Source organism: Thrips palmi, unplaced genomic scaffold (assembly GCF_012932325.1).
Source record: "Thrips palmi isolate BJ-2018 unplaced genomic scaffold, TpBJ-2018v1 HiC_scaffold_16, whole genome shotgun sequence".
Lineage (NCBI taxonomy): Eukaryota > Metazoa > Arthropoda > Insecta > Thysanoptera > Thripidae > Thrips > Thrips palmi.
In genome coordinates this window covers 14,857,831-14,870,348 of record NW_023144625.1, presented here as the reverse complement: position 1 = coordinate 14,870,348, position 12,518 = coordinate 14,857,831, and the positions used below count along the sequence as shown (strand labels likewise).

At 53.6% G+C, this 12,518-nt stretch overlaps 1 protein-coding gene across 1 annotated transcript in view; it reads right to left on the bottom strand.

The window, feature by feature from the left end:
• Window positions 1–8,809, bottom strand: part of LOC117643030 — a 29,824-nt gene extending 21,015 nt beyond the window's left edge. The window contains exons 1-2 of the mRNA XM_034381667.1: window positions 8,781–8,809; window positions 6,141–6,239 (exon numbers count right to left, since the gene is read on the bottom strand). The gene's annotated coding sequence lies outside the window, so the exon portion shown is untranslated. The remainder of the gene's footprint in view (window positions 1–6,140; window positions 6,240–8,780) is intronic.
• Between the last annotated feature and the right edge of the window lie 3,709 nt (window positions 8,810–12,518).

Here is a 12,518-nt window from a genome sequence, read left to right as displayed (position 1 = left end):
GTTACTACACACTGTACAGTATCATCTGCCACCATAAACACTAACACACACATGCTAAAAAGATGACCGTAAAACATGCACACACACGCACACACACTCAATCGCGCAATCCAATAGACTGAGAGCAAAGTACAGAAGAGAAAGACAAATATATTATGCAAGAAAAAAGAAGTTGATAAGAGGAGAGAGGTAAGACAGCAGGGTTCTCAAAACTCATCCTGAACAATGCGATTTCTGAAAGAGAAAGAAATCATGAAATGCATACAAGACGAAAGTAGACTACGCTAAAGACAAGAAGAACAACCAAACCATAGTGCGTTTCGGGTCCGCTTTCATTCTCAGATTTCATAGATGAACCGAAGGCTAAGGCTTTTATGGTGTAACAAGTAACTACCGAGAAGGCCAAACATTTCGACTCAATTTGAAAACGGAACCTGAATCACACTCACACTTTTTTTCTAAACACGAATACATATTTACAGTAGAGTTACAGTAAGAGTTTGTTAACTACACAGTGGAAAATGTACAGTATGGAACAACCCTTTTACCCCACATAACGCATCATGCAGAGTAAAGCCTATCACGAAAATGCAGCCTCACATTCGTTGGTTATAACAAGCATAACAAAATATTTTATTTTTTAAGTAAAATGTTACAAAAGTGTTTTATTCAAAACGTTTAACAAAGGGAAAGAGGATTCACTTAAAATTAATGAGATAATGTTATGTATTATTTATGTCATGTATGAAGGGAGTTGTTCATTTCTCCTACCTAAATGTTCGCCTACCTGTCTATTTCGCCTACCTATATTTCGCCTACCTAATAAAAATATTGAATAAAAATATTCAATAAAATATTACCATTTTTCGCCTACCTATAGTTCGCCTACCAAATATAAAAATTTAATAAAAATATTCAACAAAAAAACGAAAAAATCGGCGGCAAAAAGTGGCAATACGAAAGTCTCAAGGAGACCCGCCGATCAGCTTCGGTGTTCTTATGGGAACCGGGCCTTCATCCGACGCTCCCTGCCGCGCAATTCGACAGATTAGTGGGTTCGTATTAGGCTGGCCCACCCGAAGTGCGCGCGGTTTCTGTGGTACAGTGAGAGTCCAGATTCAGAGGCCTTACCTCAGAGGGGTCACATTGGGTATTTGAACCCGCGACCCCGAGTGCCGAGTCTAGTCAACTCCTCTACCCTGACCGCTCAGCCACCGAACCAGCTTGTCGGTGGCGATGTCGCAACTCCTCTTGAGCTGCCGTTCGAGAAATCTGGTCCCGAAAAAATGGTACTTTGAGCGGTCTCGAACCCGGGACCTGCTGCTTCCCACATCATGCTCTTAACAACTGAGCCACCGGGACGCCATGGCACCCGCCCTGCCTGCGCTGGTACTCAATCTTCTCTGGATGTACCTCCCCAAGCAATTGGTCGCCGAAAAAATTGTGTATACTACCGGTCCCGAACCCGGGACCTGCTGCTTCCCACATCATGCTCTTAACCACTGAGCCACCGGGACGCCATGGCACCCGCCCTGCCTGCGCTGGTACTCAATCTTCTCTGGATATACCTCCCCAAGCAATTGGTCGCCGAAAAAATTGTGTATACTACCGGTCCCGAACCCGGGACCTGCTGCTTCGCACATCATGCTCTTAGCCACTGAGCCACCGGGGCGCCATGGCACCCGCTCTGCCTGCGCTGGTACTCAATCTTCTCTGGATGTACCTCCCCAAGCAATTGGTCGCCGAAAAAATTGTGTATACTACCGGTCCCGAACCCGGGACCTGCTGCTTCCCACATCATGCTCTTAACCACTGAGCCACCGGGACGCCATGGCACCCGCCCTGCCTGCGCTGGTACTCAATCTTCTCTGGATATACCTCCCCAAGCAATTGGTCGCCGAAAAAATTGTGTATACTACCGGTCCCGAACCCGGGACCTGCTGCTTCGCACATCATGCTCTTAGCCACTGAGCCACCGGGGCGCCATGGCACCCGCTCTGCCTGCGCTGGTACTCAATCTTCTCCGGATATACCTCCCCGAGCAATTGGTCGCCGAAAAAATTGTGTCTACTACCGGTCCCGAACCCGGGACCTGCCGCTTCCCACATCATGCTCTTAACAGCTGAGCCACCGGGACGCCATGGTACCCTCCCTGCCAGAGCTGGTACTCAATCCTCTCCGAATAAACCTCGTCAAGAAGTCGGTTGCCTCTGCCGAAAAATATGGTCATGGTACTAGTCTCGAACCCGAGACCTGCCAGTCAGGAGCGCAGCACTCCAACCACTGTGCTACTTGGTTGCTACGCACAGCGCTCACCCCATCGCCGAAGTTATTATTTGTCCAGCATCAAGCAAGATGGGTGGCTATTGAAGTTTGGCGCTAGGTTAATGGCGTGCATAGCAACCTGGTAGCGCCGTGGTTAGAGTGCTGCGTTCCTGACTGGCAGGTCTCGGGTTCGAGGCTAGTGCCATGAGCATATTTTTCGGCAGAGGCAACCGACTTCTTGACGAGGTCTATCCAGAGAGGAATAAGTACCAGCGCTGGCGAGGCAGGTGCCATGGCGTCCCGGTGGCTCAGCGGTTAAGAGCATGATGTGGGAAGCGGCAGGTCCCGGGTTCGGGACCGGTAGTATACACAATTTTTTCGGCGACCAATTGCTTGGGGAGGTATATCCAGAGAAGATTCAGTACCAGCGCAGGCAGGGCGGGTGCTATGGCGTCCCGGTGGCTCAGTGGTTAAGAGCATCACTGTTAAAAAAAAAGTCGAAATTTTCAGACTTTTTAGGATGAAGTCAATTTTGAAACCCAGTGGTCTGAATTTTCAGACCCCCGGACACTCTGAATTTTTGGACCACCTGTCGTCTGAATTTTCAGACTCACAAGTACTTAGAATTTTACGACTACTAGGTGGTCTGAATTTTCGGACTAATGGCAGTCTGAATTTTTCACCTCGCGGGTTTGAATTCTATGCCGCCCAGGTAATAAAATTACCACTTTTGTCAGGATGTATATTAGGTTTTGGGGATGCATGTTTTAAATTGCTGAGAAACATGGAATGCATGCACTAAATAGAGCAGTTGTAAAACAGCTCTTGTTGTTAAATGTAGCACCCAAAGTTGCGCAAGACTTTAACTAGATATGATATTTTGCTGAGAGAGCTTCCCAAAAAAAAAACTAGTCCTCGAATGTAAGACTCCAGAAGATGCAGCTGTAAACACTGGAAAGCAGCATGTTGGATCCAGATGCACACTTTGTGGAAACTTTTTCGGCACGATGAAAATACTTTGGGGACGAGGATGAAAGAGGAGTGACAAATTTCCAAAACGCCACCCACTCGCTCATCACCCGTCCCTTTAGTTTGGAAGACGCAATATCAGTATAAGGCTACGCCACTTTCACAGCCTGCTTGCCGCGGATTTCGGATGCTTCAGAGTGGTGACTGCACGCACCCATAAGCAATTTTGGAGCACGGAAAGGCGAAGGCAAAACGGCACTGTACACACTGTGCTGAGCGCCGATGTAACACATAAAACTTTGCTTCACGACGGAGCGTCACAAGAAAGATGACACGCGACGCGGACTTGTATTCGGATGCGATGTGCACTGCTCTGGAGACAAGCTAAAACTGACGCATTCTGTCTAGAAATCCCGAGTGGCCGAGGGATTAAGGGCCCCTCCTCTCCCCCCGCCCCGCGCAGGTAGGCTTCGGCCGGCACGCCGGTCCGCGGTGATTTTCCGAACGCCCCGGCTCGGCTCGGTGTGCCAGGCTCGGCTGGCCGCCGCCGGAGCGGCTCGGCTCGGGTGACCAGGGCTTCGGTCCAGGCCGGAACCAGGGCAAACATGTCGCATCCTGCAGCTACCAGCGGAGTGCAGGCTGATTTTAAACTCAACACTAGACGGCCGTTCGCATAGCTGAGCAAAAGTCTATTTACTACTGCTCTAGCAATTCAGGGTACATAGCACCTGAAACGCAGTCATGCCTTTTATCAGAAAATAAAGCGTCAATTTCAGACTGCGCAGGATGAAAATTCAGACCTTTTACTACAAATGACTGTTTTAAGACCCCGACGCCGAAAATTTATACCGCGCCATCCAAATATTCAGACTCTTGAGTCCGAAACTCATTTTTCAGACCACAAGGTGTAAAATTAAGACCAACTGTCTGAAAATTCTGACTCAAGTCTGAATTTCAGATTCAGACCACTAGGTCTGAAAAAATTGGTCTGAATTTTCAGACTTTTTTTAACAGTGATGATGTGCGAAGCAGCAGCTCTCGGGGTTCGGGACCGGTAGTATACACAATTTTTTCGGCAACCAATTGCTTGGGGAGGTATATCCAGAGAAGATTCAGTACCAGCGCAGGCAGGGCGGGTGCTATGGCGTCCCGGTGGCTCAGTGGTTAAGAGCATGATGTGGGAAGCAGCAGGTCCCGGGTTCGAGACCGCTCAAAGTACCATTTTTTCGGGACCAGATTTCTCGAACGGCAGCTCAAGAGGAGTTGCGACATTGCCGCCGACAAGCTGGTTCGGTGGCTGAGCGGTTACGAGCACGTAGTGGGAAGTGGCAGGTCCCGGGTTCGGGACCGGTAGTATACACAATTTTTTCAGCAACCAATTGCTTGGGGAGGTATATCCAGAGAAGATTGAGTACCAGCGCAGGCAGGGCGGGTGCCATGGCGTCCCGGTGGCTCAGTGGTTAAGAGCATGATGTGCGAAGCAGCAGGTCCCGGGTTCGGGACCGGTAGTATACACAATTTTTTCGGCGACCAATCGCTTGGGGAGGTACATCCAGAGAAGATTGAGTACCAGCGCAGGCAGGGCGGGTGCCATGGCGTCCCGGTGGCTCAGTGGTTAAGAGCATGATGTGGGAAGCAGCAGGTCCCGGGTTCGAGACCGCTCAAAGTACCATTTTTTCGGGACCAGATTTCTCGAACGGCAGCTCAAGAGGAGTTGCGACATCGCCACCGACAAGCTGGTTCGGTGGCTGAGCGGTCAGGGTAGAGGAGTTGACTAGACTCGGCACTCGGGGTCGCGGGTTCAAATACCCAATGTGACCCCTCTGAGGTAAGGCCTCTGAATCTGGACTCTCACTGTACCACAGAAACCGCGCGCACTTCGGGTGGGCCAGCCTAATACGAACCCACTAATCTGTCGAATTGCGCGGCAGGGAGCGTCGGATGAAGGCCCGGTTCCCATAAGAACACCGAAGCTGATCGGCGGGTCTCCTTGAGACTTTCGTATTGCCACTTTTTGCCGCCGATTTTTTCGTTTTTTTGTTGAATATTTTTATTAAATTTTTATATTTGGTAGGCGAACTATAGGTAGGCGAAAAACGGCAATATTTTATTGAATATTTTTATTCAATATTTTTATTAGGTAGGCGAAATATAGGTAGGTGAAATAGACAGGTAGGCGAACATTTAGGTAGGAGAAATGATATAGACTCTGTATGAAGGCAGATAAGAGAAGTATTAGTTGAGAAGGCGGAAAAAGAAAACTACAGATTGAAAAAAGTGCAACAGGCCAACCAACATTATAAACAGAACTTTTTCTAAAAACTCTCCTAGTAAGGGCATATTTTTTACGGTTTAACTTATATGTACAGACTTTTGATACACAATCAATCTTACTTAAATACAACCTCGACACAAATACTCATGTGTCGAAACGTGCTAAAATTAAATTTGAAAGGGGCTCCAGAAAAATAAGTGGACGAAATTGCAGGCAGAGAGAGGAATGTAAACAGAGGAGGCTGTGATGCGTTTCAAGAATGGTACATAAAAAGGTTTGGCGAGGAATGAAAATATGGATATAGGAAAGAGGAACTGGAGAAACGCAAGGAAGAGAAAAAAGTTGACTTTGGACTGAGGGTGGTTTAAACTATCAAAAAATGTTTCCTTTTCTTAAATTTATCAAAACGTGTTGTCAATCAGTATAAGGCAATGTCGTGGCTGAAAAGAAACCGGAGTCAGATGAGAAAAGGGAAGAAAATTCCTTGCGTCTCTCCGAACTACAACCCTGGAGCCCCGAAACGAGTACAGGCCATGCCGGTCGCGGGCTGCCAGTTGACAGCCTGTGGGCAGCCAGTTGGTAGCTTGGTCCTGCCAAATTGGCAGTGGCAGCTGCAGCAGCAGCCCGGTACCTCTTGATGGTGCGCAGGCGGGTGTAGAGCGCCAGCACGGCTCGGACGTGTTGCCACTTCTGCTTGCCAGTGGAGGAGTGCGGCGGAGGGCTACTGCTGCTGCGGGCATGGCAGACGACACACCGGGTCAGACACCATCTTGCGTCCAACAATATTTCCTCCACGCATGCTAAAATTGGCGGAAAAAACTGGCAAGAAAAAGAGAGCGGGAAAGAAAACTGACATTGTGGTGCAGAGTCATGGAAAATGCACAAAGTCGAAACACGCACAGATCCCAAAGAGTGGAAAAAAAGACATGCATCCAAGTAGTAAAGTGTAGAAAAAGTCGAAAAAAGAGGGAGAAGAGGATGGCATCCGGAGAAGGTGTCAAAGAATCATGCGAAGAAAAATGAGTCGACAAAGAGATCGTTATCGCTGCGCGCGCAAGCCGAAACCTGGGAGGGATTGAACAGGACTGGCAGCGAGCACCGGCGTGGCCAAGCCCTGCATGGGGCGGACCAGCCGACTGATTCCAAGAGTCGTTTTCGTTGCTCTCTCTCACGCCTGTGCGGGACGCCCCAGAGTGCGGGTGAGTCAGAGCGACTCTCAGTCCGGACGGCCGAAGGGTCGGAGGGCTCGATGCATAATCACCCCACCTGCCAGCAGTGCCAGCAGGCCGCCTCATCCATCCATCCAACTTGGCACGGCACGGCACCGACGAGATTCGGAAATTGCTTCCTGCAGACTGATTCCGAGGGTCCTTTTCGCCGCTGTCTCTCGCACCTTTACGGGATGCTCCACGAGGGAGACAGCGACGGAAACACCTCTCAGTCTGCTTGCCCGGCACTCGACTCCGGCAGTACGGTCAGTAAGTCCGTCGCCGGTCTGGATTTCGAGGGTCCCATCGGCAACGCGACGATTCCTGGAATCCTTGGCCTTGGCTCGGCCATCCCTTGTTGCTCCTGCGCTGGTCTGATTAAAGGGGGCTCCACTGTTGGAAGGGGGTTCGATTTCCGGATGGGATAGTGCCAGATGGAACCTCATTGAGCGCGATTTTCAATCACTGGAGGTTTGTTTTACGCGCACTCTGCGCACGAAAACTGAACCTGCCGAGGCCGAACATCAGGCTCCTCGCGGTTCGATCTTACTTTACGCCACTGATAATCGAACCTCCCCCTGGCAGTGTAGCGACTAACGACGCCAATCTGCTATCGGTTGTCAGCCGGAATGTAATCCACGGCCCTGGCTCGCTGGGCCTGCCCATGCCAGGCCAGGACGGGGGGTGCCCCCCGCCCCGCCACGGTATTAGACCCCGACGACAACTTCACCCAAACTGAATGCAAATGATATCGCCACCTGAACCTGACCCCAAAGCCGGCCGTGCCCCTACCCTGCGCCGCGCCTGCGCGTGCTGTCCAGGCTGGCGGGGCTGCTGGGGTAATTTGCGCGCAAGGGAACGGGCAGCCCTAACCGAGTTGGCAGCGTTGTTGCTCAGGCCTTCTGGCCGATACCAGTGGCGAAACACTCCCTTGTTGACAGCGCTAGGCGCAGAGTGGGCTTGCTGAGGTTCGGAGCCACCGTTGCTGGAAGGAAAGAAATCGTGGACCTTTCTTCTTCCCCCTTTTTTTTGGCCTTCTGCCCTCGTCGACCCGGGCAGCGTGTGCGCCATCCAATGGGCTTTCGCTGCTGGATATAGGCAAGTTTATTGGCTCTCGGCGAAGACGTGTATGGAATCGGGATGCTCTCACTCGAACAATGAGACTACTCACGCACACACATAACCGCAGGCACACACACACGCACATGATCCACGTCAACCAAAAGCGAATCAATTCTGTCGAGTCCCTTTTGTTTTATTTACCACACAGCACCACTTCTACCATGGCAAAGTACCTCTAAAACATCGACATGCCACACCATCGCCCCGCTACGCCGATACCAGCGCAGCGGTCAAGCCGTTCCATGCGTCAGACTATCTTATCGCACAGTGGTGTTGCTTACTGCTGAAGGGGCGCACACAACCTTGCAGCTACCTTGTGCAAAGCTTGAGGGTTTTCTCAAGCTCGTTGGAAAGAGATGCTAGCGGAGGAAGTCGCGCGCGCGCATCTTGCATGGATGGTAGGGTGCAGTTTTTTTAGGAGGGCAATAGGGGTGTTAATAATATTTTCCGGGAAGGGCCACCAAATTGAGCGTCAGCAGTACGTTTAGCAGCCAAGCAGCTGCCTCAGAGACACCGCACTTACGGCCCACAATGAAAGAAGCACAGAGAAACACATCGAGAGCATCACAGCAAACACGACGACAACATAGACCAACGAAATACAGCCAAGTAAGGAGCGCTCCAAAAACCGCAAAACTAGGGCCACTGTCAGAAAACTAGTAGATGAGATGAATAATTAATTACGTTATGGAATGACTCTACTCTATGAACTCTCCTCGTCAAATCATCTACTTAGTAATAAAATAAAGGAAATGTAAAAGACGCTAAAGGTTGTGTCTAGAAGGACCAAAGAGATGATAAACCGAAGTACACCGTGAACCTCCAGTCAAGGATAATCAAGTTCTTTTTCTGACAGTGCAATTAATAAAAGTATCAACACCGACCAACAACAACAACAATAATAGTATGAGTTAAAGAAGGTAAACGGGGGGAGCCTTTACCTGTGCGCGGGGCTGTGGACTGTGCTGGCCTCCCCCCCTCCCCCTCCCGACCCCACGGGTGACGCCCCGCCCTTCGCTTCGTCCGGCTCCTGCTCCTGGGAGTTGGCCAGGGAGTGCCGGGCCGAGCTCTGCGCGCTGCCGCCGCTGCCGCCGCTGCCCGAGGCGGAGGACGGGCTGCAAAAGGGCAACACAGGGGCGCGCAGGGTGTTAGCTTGACAGGCTGAGTCCGCTCGCGGCCGACGTCGCGTCGGTACACTTTCGACGGGCTGCGCTGCCTTGCCCGAGGCACGCCGAACCAGCTGCTGCAGAACTGCGGAATCTGAGAGGAGAGAACCGGCGTCGTTTCGGCATGCACAGGCGGTGCCAGCGCGGCGGACGAGGAGACGATCGGGTTTGGAAAGCGGGCTTCAATGCGAGTCGCTTACAAAAAAAAAGTTGGATTGGGTTGAGCGCATCCCTCAGTCTTGCGCGCAAGTTGCGGCTACTTTGAGATGAATCCCCTTCACCCCCCCCGCTCCCACCCAACCCACCGCGCCCCACCGCGCCCTGCGGCGCTGTCGTGGGGGAAGAGACTCGGTTCTTTTGCTTCGGAGACTCTGTAACGCGCGTTTAGATCACGACCGGCTCCCAGTCCGCACGTGCCACGTCGCACTCGTCGCACTACTGCGGCTAGTTGTGTGTGAGTACTCTGTGCGTTTACTCAAGTGTTAACCCTATTGGGTGCTGGCTAACACACGCATACGGACGACACGGCTCGTCGGTGTCACTCACACATACACAGGTCCTCTCACGCACGCACACACTCACACACAGTCGCGTAGGTGATAATGTGCTGACTAGATTTGGCGGTGAGTGAGTTACATCGGCGTCCTGCTCCAAACTATTTACAAAACAGGATTAAAACAAAAACAACAGGTGAATCTCAGCTACATTCAACAACAGCAACACGGTGAGGAACACAAAACGGAAACAAGCGACACAGTCGCACTGTTCGGTACTCACCCTGGTACGTCCGCGCCCGAGCTGTTGGATCCGCCGCTGCCCGGGTCGCCGCCCCCGCCCCCCGGCCCGCCCCCCGGCCCCACCCCCGTCTTGTCCACCATCATGCGTGAGCAGCCTGCGACCGAGGGGGAGGCGCCAGAGCTGCCGCCCCCGCCCGCCTCCACCTGCAACAACAACACACTGTAATTGCACCGATTTACACGCTTTCGAATTAATTGCGCGACTGTTGTTCCAGCAAGGGCGCCCCGGCAGGGCAGGCAGGCAGCGCGGCCCCGCCAGGGCTGGCAGGCAGATGGCGCCGTAGGCTGCCCTAGGCCCGCCCACGCCGCACCCGGCCGTCCCGACCAGAACTGGGTCGGCCGCTCCGCTCGGCTCACCCGGCTCGCTCCGCTGGCTCCAATGTTTCGACCGTTTCGACACTTGCAGCAGGCGGAGATGGGCGGCCGGAACTCTGTCCAGGACCGGGAACCGGAAGCCGCCCCGGCCGGCCGCTGGACGAGCAGGACGAGGAGCAAGAAGACGTGCGCGAGATGGACGACGCGACGTGGCAGGTGCCTAAACTTCGGCCGCGTTTCCTGCTGACGGACTCCCTGGAGGAGCAGGGCAGGCCGGGCCGTGCCGGGCCGTGCCGGGCCAGGAGGAAGGCACCAGGCACTATAAAAGACGGCCCTTCCACGAGCAGCACTCTCACCTCCCGGACGTGCCCCGGTCCGGCCCCGCTCCTCACCCGCCACGCTACCCGACCTCCCCCCTGGCCCGCAACATGTCTGGTGAATGATGAATATACTTGCCGTGCCCTTTGTGGGAGAAAAGTGAGTTTGTTTGTCGTCCAGTAAACGGCTAAGCGAGTTACAAGCGCAGCTGCTTGTCTCCTTCTATCGCGTTGTTTCGCATTCGCGTCTCCCTCTCCGGCCGTCCTCGCCGTTTTATTCAGAATGCGCGGGGCAATGCCGAGCCTCTCTATTCATTAGCCTCCCTTACCAAGCAAAAATAAAATGCAAAAAAATAAGAGGAAAATCTGGTAAACTGTGCTTGCGGTGGCTCCAGTAGCCAGCATTTTCGGGGGCTGGCGAGAGGGAGGTCCGTGTGGCACGCCACTGCCACTTGAGGCGTAGATTTGACCGAGGGGTGGTGAAAAACTGTCTGCGGAAGCAAATTGCACCAACTTTTTCCCTGTGTGTGTGTGCGTGGAAAGGGGTGGGGGCGGAGCGTGTGGGGCGTGCGTGGGGTGGGAGCGTGCCCCGCCTCCTAATGAGGCGTCATTCGCGCCTCCCGTCCCACTTCCGGTTCCTGGGTGTCACTTCCGGTGTCTCTCCAAGAGTCTCGTCGTCACTTGACGTGTCACTACTTCCGGTGTCGTTTCCGGTACCACTTCCGGTTTCACTACTCGCTCCACCACTTCCGGCGTCACATCCGGTGTCGCTTTCAAACCGCGCGCCAAAGCCTTGACCTCGAGCCAGAGTGCCAGTCGTACTGGTCGCGGCTCGAGTCCACAAAAAAGGTCCAGCCGGGCTATCGGCAGAGGGAGCCAAACCGGGCGGCAGGAACTGCAGCAGACACGGCGGCGAGGCCGGCCAAGGCAGGCCGAGGCCGGCCGAGGGACACCGCCACCGTTTTTCTCCCACAGGCAGGGAAAAAAGGCGGCCGGTCATGGATCTTGGGCCGTCCGGCCAGGATTGCCCTGTCTATATCCGGACCCCTTCTTACGGGATGAGGGACACTGCCAGCCGGATCCGTTCGAACGGCCCCTTTCTTGCTCGGAAACAGTGGACCTCGCGGCGGGACCGGAGAGGCAGACGTCTCATTGAGGGGATGGGGCTCTTATGAGCTTTTAGCGCGGGGTGGTGTGGCGCGGCCGGTCAGGCGATGGAGATGGATGAGGTGTGTCTGTGTGTGAGAAAGAAGGGGGTGGGGGAATCAGCGCTGAAGCTGAGCGAAACAGAGAGACTGACTGGCGAGCAGTGTGACACCCGCGAGTCACGAAACCCAGCAGCGGATCGTCGCGGCGGGCGAGACATTGTCACCCGAAAAAAGAGAGAGGCCCTTCGTACACCCCGTATAGTGTATGGGGAGTGAGATAGCGCGGACGAAGCGCGGACCGTGCGGGCTGGGGGGGGGGGGGTTACGTGGAGAGGGGCGGCGGTATGTCTTGCGGCTGGCGCGCTGGCGCCTGGCCTGCAGGGTAGGCCCTACACCGATCTCTCCTTTCCAGAGTTAAAGTGGGGAGTGCGCTCCGCGTGTCGCTCCCCTTTCTTGGCCTACTTACGGCCCCCCCTCCCCTTCCCCCAACACACACACACACTTTGATTCGTTTTGAGAGGCTGTTAGCTAATGCATCTGGGCCTCTATTATCATGAGCGTCGCCAGGGGAGACACAGAGACGGGGGAGGGGGCTCCTTCAGACAGGCCCCCCACCCCCCCAACCCGCCCGCCCCACCGCTCACAAGCCGTGCCTTCCTGGAGAAGGGGGAGGGTCTGGGGGGGGGGGGGGGCTGGAAGGACGTCCTTGGCATTCCCTACCGCACCGCAGATCAACATGGCGCTGGCTGGGGCCTCTCTTGGCTCGCAGCACGGCTTGACTGCATTTCCCTTCACACACACACATACACACACACATACACACAAACACAAGGGCGCATTAATAGTATTATTAGTCGTATTCGGTGTCCACGTTAACCTGCGCGCCGCGCAAAAAAACAGGCCCTGGTGTCATGTTTTTCGGGCATGAATAAATTG